This window comes from Pinus tabuliformis, chromosome Q (genome assembly GCF_031772625.1).
Source record: "Pinus tabuliformis cultivar Carrire ecotype Pingquan chromosome Q, CPIR1, whole genome shotgun sequence".
Lineage (NCBI taxonomy): Eukaryota > Viridiplantae > Streptophyta > Pinopsida > Pinales > Pinaceae > Pinus > Pinus tabuliformis.
In genome coordinates, this window is record NC_142296.1 from 99,148,033 (window position 1) to 99,160,282 (window position 12,250).

General features: G+C 40.5%; 1 protein-coding gene and 1 pseudogene across 1 annotated transcript in view; one reads left to right on the forward strand and one right to left on the reverse strand.

The window, feature by feature from the left end:
• Positions 1 to 12,250, forward strand: part of LOC149218420 (uncharacterized) — a 53,065-nt gene that overhangs the window by 1,493 nt on the left and 39,322 nt on the right. The gene's annotated exons all lie outside the window — the stretch shown is intronic.
• Positions 1,854 to 10,176, reverse strand: LOC149218421 (endoplasmin homolog pseudogene; annotated as a pseudogene).

Sequence of the window (12,250 nt, forward strand, 5' to 3'; positions counted from 1 at the left end):
TCCTCTATTTTAGGCAAATGGTATATGTCCTTAATTTCGATCCTATTTTTGTGCTCGAAAATCCTGCCAAGGCTTTGTTCTTCTTTGGCACTAAAATGGTTGGTTGACCACATGATGAGCAAATTGGTCTGATTAGTACTTGATTTAGCTGTTGAAGCTACCTCTTAATCTGTTTATTCTCAAACAACTAAGTTGTGGTACAACCCAATATTAAGCAATGGAGAGTCTGGCATTAGCTAAATTTCATGCTCGAGTGCTCTTCTTGGAGGTCACATTTATGGTTCCTAAATAGTGATCTCATATTTCTGCTGTAGCTTCTCCAATTGTCTTTTTTTTTTCTTCCTAGAGCAGGTTTGGGAAATGGTTTAACTTTTACTGGCTTCTGACCTCATGGTCTAATTACGAGTAACATGAATTTCTAACTAGCATTTATTGGCCTCTTAACTTGATTGGTTTATATAAGGGAGGTTACCTTTGTGTATGGTGATCATAAGGTTATCCAATATTCCTCCTTGATCCACCAATGCTTGATTTGTCTCCTTAAGAATATGGCATCTTTGTCCTATAAATATGGGCTACCAAACAACACAAACATCTCAAGAAACCAAATCACATTCCAACTCATCAATGTAATTAGATGAAGTGGCAAACATGAATTTGCACTGGCAAGCGATTTGCAATTCTACACCCCGTTACACCATCCCAATGGGTAAGGCATGGGATGTGCACAAGTTTATATCGTCTTTTTGTCTTATCCCACTTGGAGAGATTGCCCTTGGGATGCAATTATGAGTTAGAGTTTTCAATAAACACATGAAAGAGTTGTATTTCATAACGGTGTTGCTGTACTCATCAATCTATAAAACATTGAGGATCTTTATTGAATGCACAAGTAGTATAGTAAAGAACTCAAGCAACAGTTGATTCCACAAGCAACCACTATAAGTAGGGTTGATTCAACAAGCAAATAACTGATTTACAAAGATCATCAGTTTCAAAAATAGGGATATCAACACAAACATGCTTTCTAGGCTTACAAACTGTAGCTGCCCCCTCGGTGCCACAAAATCACATCAGCAGGTCACGCTGTTGCCTTGCACCCTTATCCACCCTTGCTACCTTAGTCCCTAGTCAGTCAACATCCTAAATTTACCCTTAAACCCTTATTGTCTCCTGATCGTGGCCCTTTAGGCCACTCGCTGCCCCAGAAAGTTAGATCTCAGTCTTTGCTGCCTCAGAAAGATAAATACCTGCCCTTTGTACTCCAGGAAGACACACTCTAGCTCTTCGCTGCCTCAGAAAGATAGATCCCAGCCTTTCGCTGCCTCAAAAAGGTAGATGCCAACCATTAACTGCCTTAGAAAGGTAGATTCCAACCTTACAATGCCTCATAAGGAAGATACCAACCCTTTGCTACCTCAGAAAGATAGAATCCAACCTCCTGCTGCCTTAGTAAGATAAAGCCTTTTGCTGCCTTAGAAAGATAGATCTCAACCAGAATTTGGTCCTGTGTAGCAAGGAAAAGTGGAGAGATTGGCTAGGGTGGAATTTTTCACCACTGAAACCAATCAAAGAAAGGGGTCTTAAAACGCTCCAAGAGCCTCAACCCAAAATAAAAAAGTAGAACAATCCATGACGATCATATTGATTCTCCTTCCTTATATAGTTTCTCTCTGGGATTTTCCCCTCTGAATTCAAATTTGATTTTGAGTGACTTGCAAGTTTCTCTCCATTTGCCCCAATTTAATTTTTATTATCTAATGTTATTTAAGTAATATTAAATAATAATTTCCCTTTTTGAAATGACTATAGCCTACAGGGTTCGATGGGCTACTACGTCCTTCCTTGGGCAATTAATTCGAAGAGGACATTATAGTCCCCCCTTCCTGACATTGCTTGTTCTCAAGCAATTGTAGATTTAGGTGCTGCAAAATTTGTTCCCCTTCCCATGTGGCATTCTCCGCAGGCAAATCTTTCCATTTGATAGTTAGCTCTTTAAAAGATTCTTTAATTTCTTTGTCCTTTGTATCTTTCCCAAGCTTAAGGCCTTCTTTTGAAACATTCTGAAATTTCTTGTCCTCGTAATCCATTAGGCACGGCATTAAGTACTCATTGACTGGGTCTGTGAAGAAAATAACTGTTGTGTTTAATTTCTCAAGGAATGGTGACTTCTTTAGTTGCTCCTGGCTAGATCCAGTGATGTAATATATGTATTTCTGGCCTGATTTCATTCTTGATATGTATTGGTTCCACGATGCCAGTTTATTGTCAGACTTTGTGCCCTCAAATATTAGAAGTTTTGCAAGGCGGTTCCTCTTTGGTGCATCCTCAATTATTCTAAGCTTTATTGACTTGCCAAACTCATTGCCGAACTCAACAGACTTTCTTTCCTTTTCAGTATCTGTATCTGATTTTGACTCAACATCGGTTTTAACCCTTGCATCTGATTCATTAAGGTCACCTTCTGTAATTTGACGAATCATATCTAAAGCCTTACAAATTAGCTTCTTTATTGTCTTCAAACTGTTGTGCTTTCGAAGCATTTCTCAGGATACATTCAGGGGTAAAGTGTCTGAATCTATTGTACCCATAATGAAGCCTAGGCACTTGGGAAGTACTTCAATTTCATCAGAAATGAAAACATGCCTGATATACAACTTGATATTGGCCTTGGCATTGTAATAACTTTCTTAAAGGTCATGGGGAGCCTTTGGCGAAATAAGTAGAATAGACTTGAACTCAACATCACCTTCTGTAGTAAAGTGGCTCCGTGCTAAGGGTTTTTCCTCACTCAAAATCGTTTGCCATAGAATGTTAGAATTTGGCATATTTTTCATCACCGACTTCCTTTGGATTCTGGAGCCTGACTACCTTGACATCATTTAGAAGTTCCCATTCATAAGTTGTTTCCTTGATTGTTTTAGTCTTAGACTTGTTTTCAGTTTCCTCGCCATCTGATTCTTCTTCATTTGAGGAACTTTCATTCTTTTCCTCTTAGCTGTTGGATTTTGATTCTTCACCTGCTGGGATCTCTACATCAACTTCTTTGCTTGCTTAGAGATAGATGGGGAAATTAATGAATTCAAAATATTTCTTTATTAGATCTTTCAGTCTACTCTCATCCAAATATTTTCTGGCCTCATCTTTAAGGTGCAATCTGATCTCCGTGCGACGTCCAAGTGGTTCATTCTCTGTATCTTCAGATACCACAAAAACTCCGTTGACTTTTGATTCCTGTATGTACTGTTTGTCATCATTATTCTTTCTAATAACTTCCACATGGTTAGCAACTAGGTAGATTGAATAAAATTGGACTCCAAACTAGCCAGTGAGGTTCAAATCTCCACTTCTTTGCATTTTCTCTAGAAAAGTTGAAGTTCCAGATTTGGAAATTGTCCCCAATTTTTTTATGAGATTTTCCTTAGTCATTCCTATCCCCCGATCTTGGATTGAAAGTATCTTTTTTTTTCTTTATCCAATTTGATCTTGATGTCGAGCCTAGTGTTGTTGCCTTCTCCCAGCACATTCTCGTTCGTGAGAGCCAGAAATCTAATTTATCCCAAAGCATCAGAGGCATTGGAGATGAGTCCTCGCAAGAAGATATCCTTGTTGTTGTAAAGAGAGTTGATGAGGATGTCCATCAACTTCAAAACCTTTGCCAAGAACTTGAGTTTATGGGCACTGGCCTGCAATGTTTTCCAGGAAATAGACTCTGACTCCCTTTGCACAACATCTGCATCCGTAGAAAGTGCATCAAGAGTGGTTCCACTGATGCCTTCCTCCACCTTTGGAGGACTTGTATTCTCATTGGCAGGACTGACTTCCTATGCGTTAGTTCTTCAATGAGGATCATATTGTGGGACAAATGTGAGAATGATATGTAGTAACAGAGCAGTTGGCACAACCCACTTTTTCATATTGTTCGCTTGCACAGGCACTTGATCTTACACACTACAAACTAAAGCCTCCATTCTCTTAGCTGATACAGTTCGAGGAATGCCACTGGACATACCCCTCAACTCTACCTTATTGCCATTTGAGGCCCTAAATTCCATTTTCATTCCCTGGTAGTTCATTAAGGACTTCCCTATCATTAAGGACTTCCCTAACGAGTTTAACCATTGTACCCCCACAACATTGTTGTTTTCAAGATCCACTAACAAAGGTCATTGGTAAACGTGTAATTGCTCATTTTCAAGTTCAAGCATGGAACCCTCTGTGCGCATGTCATGTTGTATCCATCAGCCACCACACTGTTAAAGCCCTCAAACTCTTCCGTGGAAACACCTCTCTTTGCCACCAATCCTGCATTGACGAAGTTGTGAGTTGCCCTGCCATTGACCAAGACCATAACTCATTGCCCCTATATGACCCCCCGATCCTGAAGGTGTAGTACCTAGGGACTCTAGAAAGAGTGGCGATAGTACCATCCTTAATCCTTGTACAAGGTCTCCCATCCCCTTTGGCTTCCTCATGGGACTTCTCCCCTTCTAGACTGCTAGACCCACTGCTTGGTGTTCGCCTTGTATCTTCTTCATCATCAATGCCCGAAAACACCTCAATATAGTTGACCTTTCCCTTGCCAAAGAATCTATGACTTGGTTCCCATGGTTCCTGATAACTGAAGCAAAGTTTCTTCCTTCTCAGCTCGCTCCAAGTCTCATCATCCAACTTGTCCTTCCTAGCTCACTCTCTCTGAAATGGTCTCTTATCTCTGTTTTTTTGAATAATGAGTGGTTTGGATCAAAATTTTGCTTTAGGTAATGCATCTTCCATGTCTTGCATCCTAGTGATGGCATCTTGTAAGGTGGTGGATTTGAAGGCCTTGAACCAACCACGCAGTGGTTCAACCAAACCTTTTGTGAAGAGCATAATCAACCATTGTTCAAATATGTCTATCACCATAATAACTACTTTTTGGAATTCTGAGATGCAAGCATCTAGTGTTCTGGTCTACTTGAGCTGTGCTAGCTCCCTATAGTGTATCTCCAGATCCTTTCTGTCAAACTAGTCTATCAACCTTTGTGTGAATTCCATTTAAGAAGTAATGCTGGAATGTCCCAGGGTGATCAATACATGGTCCCATCATTCATGAGCTTCTCCTTCCAAATGCAGTGTGGCAAATTTGATGGCCTCTGCTTCCAACATGGGTTAAGATGGAAGTAAGTGTCCAAGTTTTGTACCCAAGACCTTGCCGAATATTTGTATGTGACCCATTGAAGGAGGGGATGGACAATTTCCTAACCTTGCATAGTAGATCAAAGCTCTGTTGTGTGCCCTTATTATTATCTTTGGGCCTATTTCTATACTTAATATTACTGAACTTTGTAAAGATCATAGTTGCTAAAACATCCTCTCCTAATGACACATACTCCCAGAAATATTCTGAAAAATCTTCGTTCTTTTCTAGTGGTACTTGGTTTACTGCTCCATGACCATTGAAAAACTGGGGTAGTAGAGGTCTAGGTGTCCTCCTACTGGTTGCCCCTATGTTAGTTTGTGCAAGGATGTTAAAATGACCAGGAATATAGTTGTTTCTTACCTTTGTTTGACTCTGGTTGCCACCATAAGATCCATTGGCATCATTGCTAACCACATTACTCAAATTTGCCAAAATCTGGGTAAGAAGTTGGGCCACTTGCTGCTGCCCTTGTGCCATCTGTTGTTGCCCTCTTACTAGCTCCCCCAAGATGTCTAATGCATTAATCTCTGGTGGCTGCTCTTCCTTGTCTGCCACGATTGAATTTGTATAATTGTTGCTACCCTTCTTTTTCCTAACTGCAACGTTTCCCCTATCCTCCGGGAGTATCCAAAAATCATATACTCACAGGTTGGCAGGATGCACAACTCTAATACAATTGTAATATCCCACTTGGAGAAATTACCCTTGGGATGCAATTCTGAGTTAGGGTTTTCAATAAACACACTAAAGAATTGTATTTCATAACGGTGTTGCAGTATTCATCAATCTATAAAACAATGAAGATCTTTTTTGAATACACAAGTAGTATAGTAAAGAACTCAAGCAACAATTGATTCCACAAGCAACCACTATAAGTAGGGCTTATTCAACAAACAAATAACAAACTTACAAAGAATGACAATTTCCTAGTAGGGATATGAACACAAACATGCTTTCTAGGCTTACAAACTATAGTCGCCCCCTTGCTGCCACAAAATCACATCAGCAGGCCATGCTGTTGCCTTGCACCCTTACCCACCCTTGTTGCCTCAGTCTCTACTCATCCAACACCTTGAATTTAGCCTTAAACCCTCACTATCTCCTAATTGTGGCCCATTAGGCCACTTGTTACCTCAAAAGATGGCTTCTTGGCTTTTGTTGCCCTGAAAAGTTAGATGTCAGCCTGTCGTTGTCTCGGGAAGATATATATAAGCCCTTCGTTGCCTCAGAAAGGTAAATACCAGCCCTTCGCTGCTTCAGGAAGACAAACTCCAGCTTGTTGCTACCTCAGAAAAATAGATCCAAGCCTTTTGCTGCTTTAGAAAGGTAGATGCCAGCCGTTCCCTGCCTTAGAAAGGTAGATTCCAAACTTTCACTTCCTCAGTTTTGAAAAATTAGCTAAGGAAGGTCATTTGGCTTGTGCCTTAGCCAGTGAGGACCATGAATGTCTTTTCCTCTCATGAGTGCGAATTCATGAGATAGACATTAGTTACGATGAATTTATTTCTAGTTTACTGGAATGGTCATCAAGTTTGCATGTGTAGTGTACGAGCTTCAATTCGTTGGAGTCTTCTTTAGTTCGACTACAAGATGAGGTGACAGTGACAAGTTTAGTTAGAACAAGTCAAGGCTTCATTGTTGATTGGAGAAAGAACGAGTTAAGACTTAAGTGTTGATTGGAGAGAGAACGAGTTGAGTTCTTAGTTAGCTCGTAATCCCAACTAAAGGAAACTCGTGACACTAGTGTGAACTATTAATCGAACTTGGCATCCTAGAATGCATCGAATTATATTAGGCAGAGAAGGACGAAGGCACAATATAAATAATCATTCTTTGTGTAGAATGCACATCATTAAGGAACATGAGTGCGCATAGATTTAGGAGCAAAAGTGCACAAGGATTGTGGAGCAAGGAGATTAGGATTCACAAAGCAAGTCGAGACTATCTCGAGCAATGGGCAATTGCGTGCAGGTTCAAGATCAAGAGCAAGGCTGAGAGCTTCTTCTCCGGGGCTGAGAGCAGTGATCAAGGATCAATTGTAGATCTCAGATTAGTGGGGAGAAGCCTAGCACTTTCTTAGTGATAGATTGCTGGTTGCAGTAGCAGTGTGAATTGTAATAGATCCATTTGGTCAAAGAACAATCAATAAAAGACCACAACAAAGAAAGTAGGTTTTCCTGTTTCGGTTTCTTGGGTAAAACAAGCGTTCCAATTTTGTGTGCATGTGTTTTTTATCTTGATAATTTTTCATTGCATGTAGAATGTTAAGAAACTCAGTGTCTTGGTAAAAGCTAAACTTCGTTTCAATTTTCAGTTGCCTTGTTTTCATTAATTCATCTAAGAAGTTCACATAGTTTCAAGAAATTTAACATGGTATCAGAGCCACAAACTGCGTAAAAACCAAGCACCATGATTGTTCAATAAGTGAAGGGTGCATATCAGTCAGTAGGCTTGCGCTAGAATTTTGAAGAGTTATTTTTTGGATAAGCAATATGTTGTTCCAAGGAATAAGGGTAGATCACTGTTTAGAGGGAACCTCTAACTTCTGCTCATGTAGGGAGCGGATCATTGTAATGTTGCAAGATAATGGGGTGCTAGATTTTGCGAAGAACCCACAAACTGCACCCGCAGATCCCCAATAGTTGATCCAGCATAACAAGAATGAAACCAAGGCTAGGAGGATCATTCTGAAGGGGGGTAAAGGACCACATTATCCCTCATCTCCACGGGAAGATGACAGATGTGGAAAGTCATCTTGGATTTGTATCCGAGATCTAGTGATGCCAGGAAGGTTGCCCTAAAGGACAAGCTAAGAAATATTTAGATGAGGAAAGGATAGCCCATCATTACATGCCCATCATTACATACCTTTCCAAGTTCTATTAGGTTCGAGATGAGCTAGGTGGAATGGGCGAGGCTTTAGCAGACAAAGACCTTGTGAGTCTTGCACTATTGAGGCTTCATAAGTCTTGGGAGAATTTCCATGATGTATTTAGTGGTAGAGAGAATCTTCCCAACTGGGAAAGGTTGTTGGGAGACTGTGTCCAAGAAGAAATCTAAAGGGGGACGAGAGCGGGAGTTTCAGCAAAGACAGAGGACGAGGAGAACTTTGCCTTGGTAGACAAAGTTAGCAAAGCCAAGGGGCGAGAAGAGCCAAGGAAAGGTCGAGTCTAGTCAGAAGGGCCATAAGAAGAAAGATTTGAGCAAGATCAAATGCTTCCACCAGTTCGGGCACTATGCCACTAAGTGTCCTAACCGAAAGAAGGGTCTAGTAAGGACCATGTGGCTGCATCAGCAGAGGTAGATGCGTTTTCTTCTCAGTTCGAGAAAAACTTCTCATTGATAGCTTGCATGCCAAATGGTAGATTGATTCTGGAGCATCCTTTCACATCACCGAGAACAAGGAATATTTTAGCCAGTTGAAGGAGAAGGACATGTAGTTTCACATTGAGCTAGGAGACGATGGAAAGTACTTGACTAGGGGAGTAGGTAATGTCAGTTTTGAGAGGGAGTCTAGTAGCTCTCTCCATCTCAGGGATGTCCTCTATGTTCCAGGCCTTAAGAACAACCTTGTTTTTGTTGCTAACCTAGAGGACAAGGGCTATGATGTCATTTTTACCAGAGGTAAGGCTTACCTCAAGCACTTAGCATCTAGATCCATGAAGTAGATTGGTGCGAGGATGAAGAATCTTTATAGGCTACAGGTTGAGACATGCATAACCTTGAGCAGCAAGGCAGAAAGTGCGCAGAGCAGAGACGTGGGGGAGCTTTGGCACAGGTGCATGGGGCATTTGTATCATGTGGCGTTGAAAATCCTTCAACAGATAGCCACAAGACTACCATAGTGCACATTTGACTAGCATGATGTGTGCAATGGGTGCACACTTGGCAAGTATGCCAAGTCATCTTTTCAGGGTCGAGATAGCGGAGCCAAAGGGATTTTGGAGTTGGTATATTTAGACGTATGTGGGTCCTTCTCTTCTCCATCCCTAATGAGACACAAGTACTTTGTCACTTTTATAGATGACTATTCTCGAAAACATGGATCTTCTTTATGAAGAAGAAGGAGGAGGTCATCTCCAAGTTCATGGAGTTTAAGGCTTTGGTAGAAAACCAGATTGGGAAGAAGATCAAAGCATTAAGGAGTGACACTGGCGGGGAATATGTCTCCAATGCCTCCAGGGATGTGTGTGCCAAGGAGGGCATTAGGAAAGAGCTTACAACACGCCATAATTTTTCTTCTATCCCTTTATGGCTATGGTCTTCCTACTAGAATCATCGAGACTCTTGATTTCAAATAAATCATGTTCTCCTTGAATATGATTGTGCAGTCTGTTATTTCATCAACACTGCCAGATCTTCTTGTGAAATATTCAGATTGACTTTCCTTCAAAATTCAAAGTATAATATTGGTCACTCTGTACCCGTCTCTCTGGGAAATACTGACATTTGTATTACTTCTCTTCTTTATTCCCAATGCGATAGAATTGGTCCTTCAGCAGGTCCTTGAACTTATCCCAATTCAACTTACCAATTCTGTGAGATTGCACATAGCTCTCCCACCAGACCAAGGCATGGTCTGTCATCTCTAAATGAGCAAAGTAAACCTTTTGTTCACCAATTAAGCCATGAATGCCAAGCTACACCTCCAGTTGCCTCAACCATTTGTTGCATCCACATCGTCAGCACATGGTTGATTTCCAGCCTAGCCTCAAATTTAAAGGTTCAGAAAGATTGCTGGACTGCCCAAAGACGATATGGAACTTGGAAAAGGGGATTTCAGGTAGCTTACCTTTCCTTTTGTCCTGCCAGTCTTCATCTTCTTCAGAGTAATTGCTTTGCTCTTCCTCTTTAGCTGGTTTTTCTACACACTTGTTCATTGTAGAGTGCAAGAATTGGGTGAACATCTCAATGAAATCAGCTATGCTCTTCTCCAATTGAGTGAGATGAACAACAAGATCCGTTTCTTCCACCAATTCTTTCTTTCCATGCATTCTGATATGTTTTCAGATTCTTCTATCAGAGTTCAAAGCCTGCTAGAATGATTCACCTTTTTCTCTGTATTGGCTTCGGGTAAGAGGCATAAACCCAAATAGAAGTGACAGGTAATCAGGATTTTAGGGCTTTGATACCAGCTTTTTTTGAAAATTTTCAGCTTGATTTAAATATCCAGATGCTGAAAACAAAGGGAAATTCAGATCCATTCTATATCCTGCATACCGGTTATGCTGCACCTATTTTATCTCTCTCTGTCCTATTGAAATTCCGTGAATTTCAACCTCCAAAGCTGAGCATGGTTTCTCTTCTTCTGCCTGGCTGATCTTCCCTGTTCCACTGTTGAGAAATCTAGGGCATCAAGATTAGGTGATTTCTCTATGAATGGTAACTGCTTGTGAATGCTTTTTTACTTCAATAGATTAGGATCTTCTCTTTAGTTAGATTATTATAGTGTTCTTCTTCATCAGACAGCTACCAAAGCATAAACAATAAAGAGACAAAAGACACAGAATGTAGGCGATCAGCCAGGGCCAAAACCTGTCCAACTTGAGAGGAAAACCCAAATGAATTCTTCTTCTTATAGAAACTTCAATTGATGAATACCATGATCTAGGTCCTTGACATAACAACCTCTCCAAGACCAAGTCACAAGATCCTTCTTCATTGCTTCTCCTTCTTGCGCAAGTCAACACAAGTCAAACTGTCTTCATGCACTACTAATCTCGGCTATTCTGAAGTTTTGACCTTCCTCCACATATCTGCAATTTCAGCTGCCTGAAATCACTGCAAGGACACGTGTGGGCTGAATTATGGTTCTTCTTGGTGTGCTTCACCTTCGCTTACCTTGAGGACTATTCCTTGTTATTTCGGCTAGCAATGATGATTGAGTGGAGACCCTTTACTTGCCTTTTATCAGGGCAGATGTAACCCTACAGCAGAAACTCTACTTTCTGCCAGACATGTGAAGATATTAACCCAAAACAGTGCCAAATGAGTTCGATCTTTCTCTCCTTCTCGCTGGTTATGAGGCTGCCTTTCTTGAGAACTTCGCACTTCTTTCTGCCACCTTCTCCTTTTCTGAAATTCTGTCTTCCAAATGGAGGCGAAGCTGCCTATTTATAGTGGTCAGTGCATCCAAAATAAGCCGACTTGAATAGGTTCCTAGGCCGACATCTATGTCACAAGGTTCGTCGAACTTTAACCTTGAGGTTCGAATTTTGGCGAACCTTAAAAAAATGTTGAGGTTCGACGAACCTCATCGAACCTCATAGCCATTGACCAAGTCCATAGATCAAAACTCATAACTTCATGTTACAACTCAAGCTTGTAATTCATCCTTGCAGTTTCCATGTCTGTGATAGCATTTTTGATGTTTACTGATGTTGATTTCTTAATATTTTATTCTATAATTCATTTTAAATTAATATATGTAGACGAACCTAATGTCGAACTTCATCAAAAAATTCGAACTCAAACCGAACCTAATCATTGTCGAACCCGAACTCGAACCCGAACCATGTGACATTGGCCGACATGTCTTTTCTAGAATAATCTTTTAGGCCGACTTCAAGGAGTGATTGTGACAAGGTCTTGGAGGGTTTATGACACAAATAAATTTTCTTTTACAATGTGTAACATGCCCAAATAGGTCGTTCTTCTTTGACATTGACTCAATAGACTTGATGACCAAACCTATGGGCTCACAATGGGAGCCTTTACTATAAAAATAAAAAATCCTTGCTCATGAAAACCATGAGACAAGCATCACAATAATAATTTTTTGTTTTTGTTTTTCTTTACATCAATTACATAAAATCACAATTACACGTCATTATGAAGACCGAACCTGGTTACACTTTTCAACACTCCCTCTTAACTAGGGAGGTATTCATAATGGTACTTGGTCATTCTCAATCTGAAGAAATCTCATAAGAAGAGTCAGATTGGTAACCCATTTGTTTAGCATCATATCAACCAACATTGTCACGTAGCAAGGCTTTGAATAACAATTCCATCTCTCCACAAGATTAGAGCACAATGCTAACGAGACCAATGATGTATAAACACCCT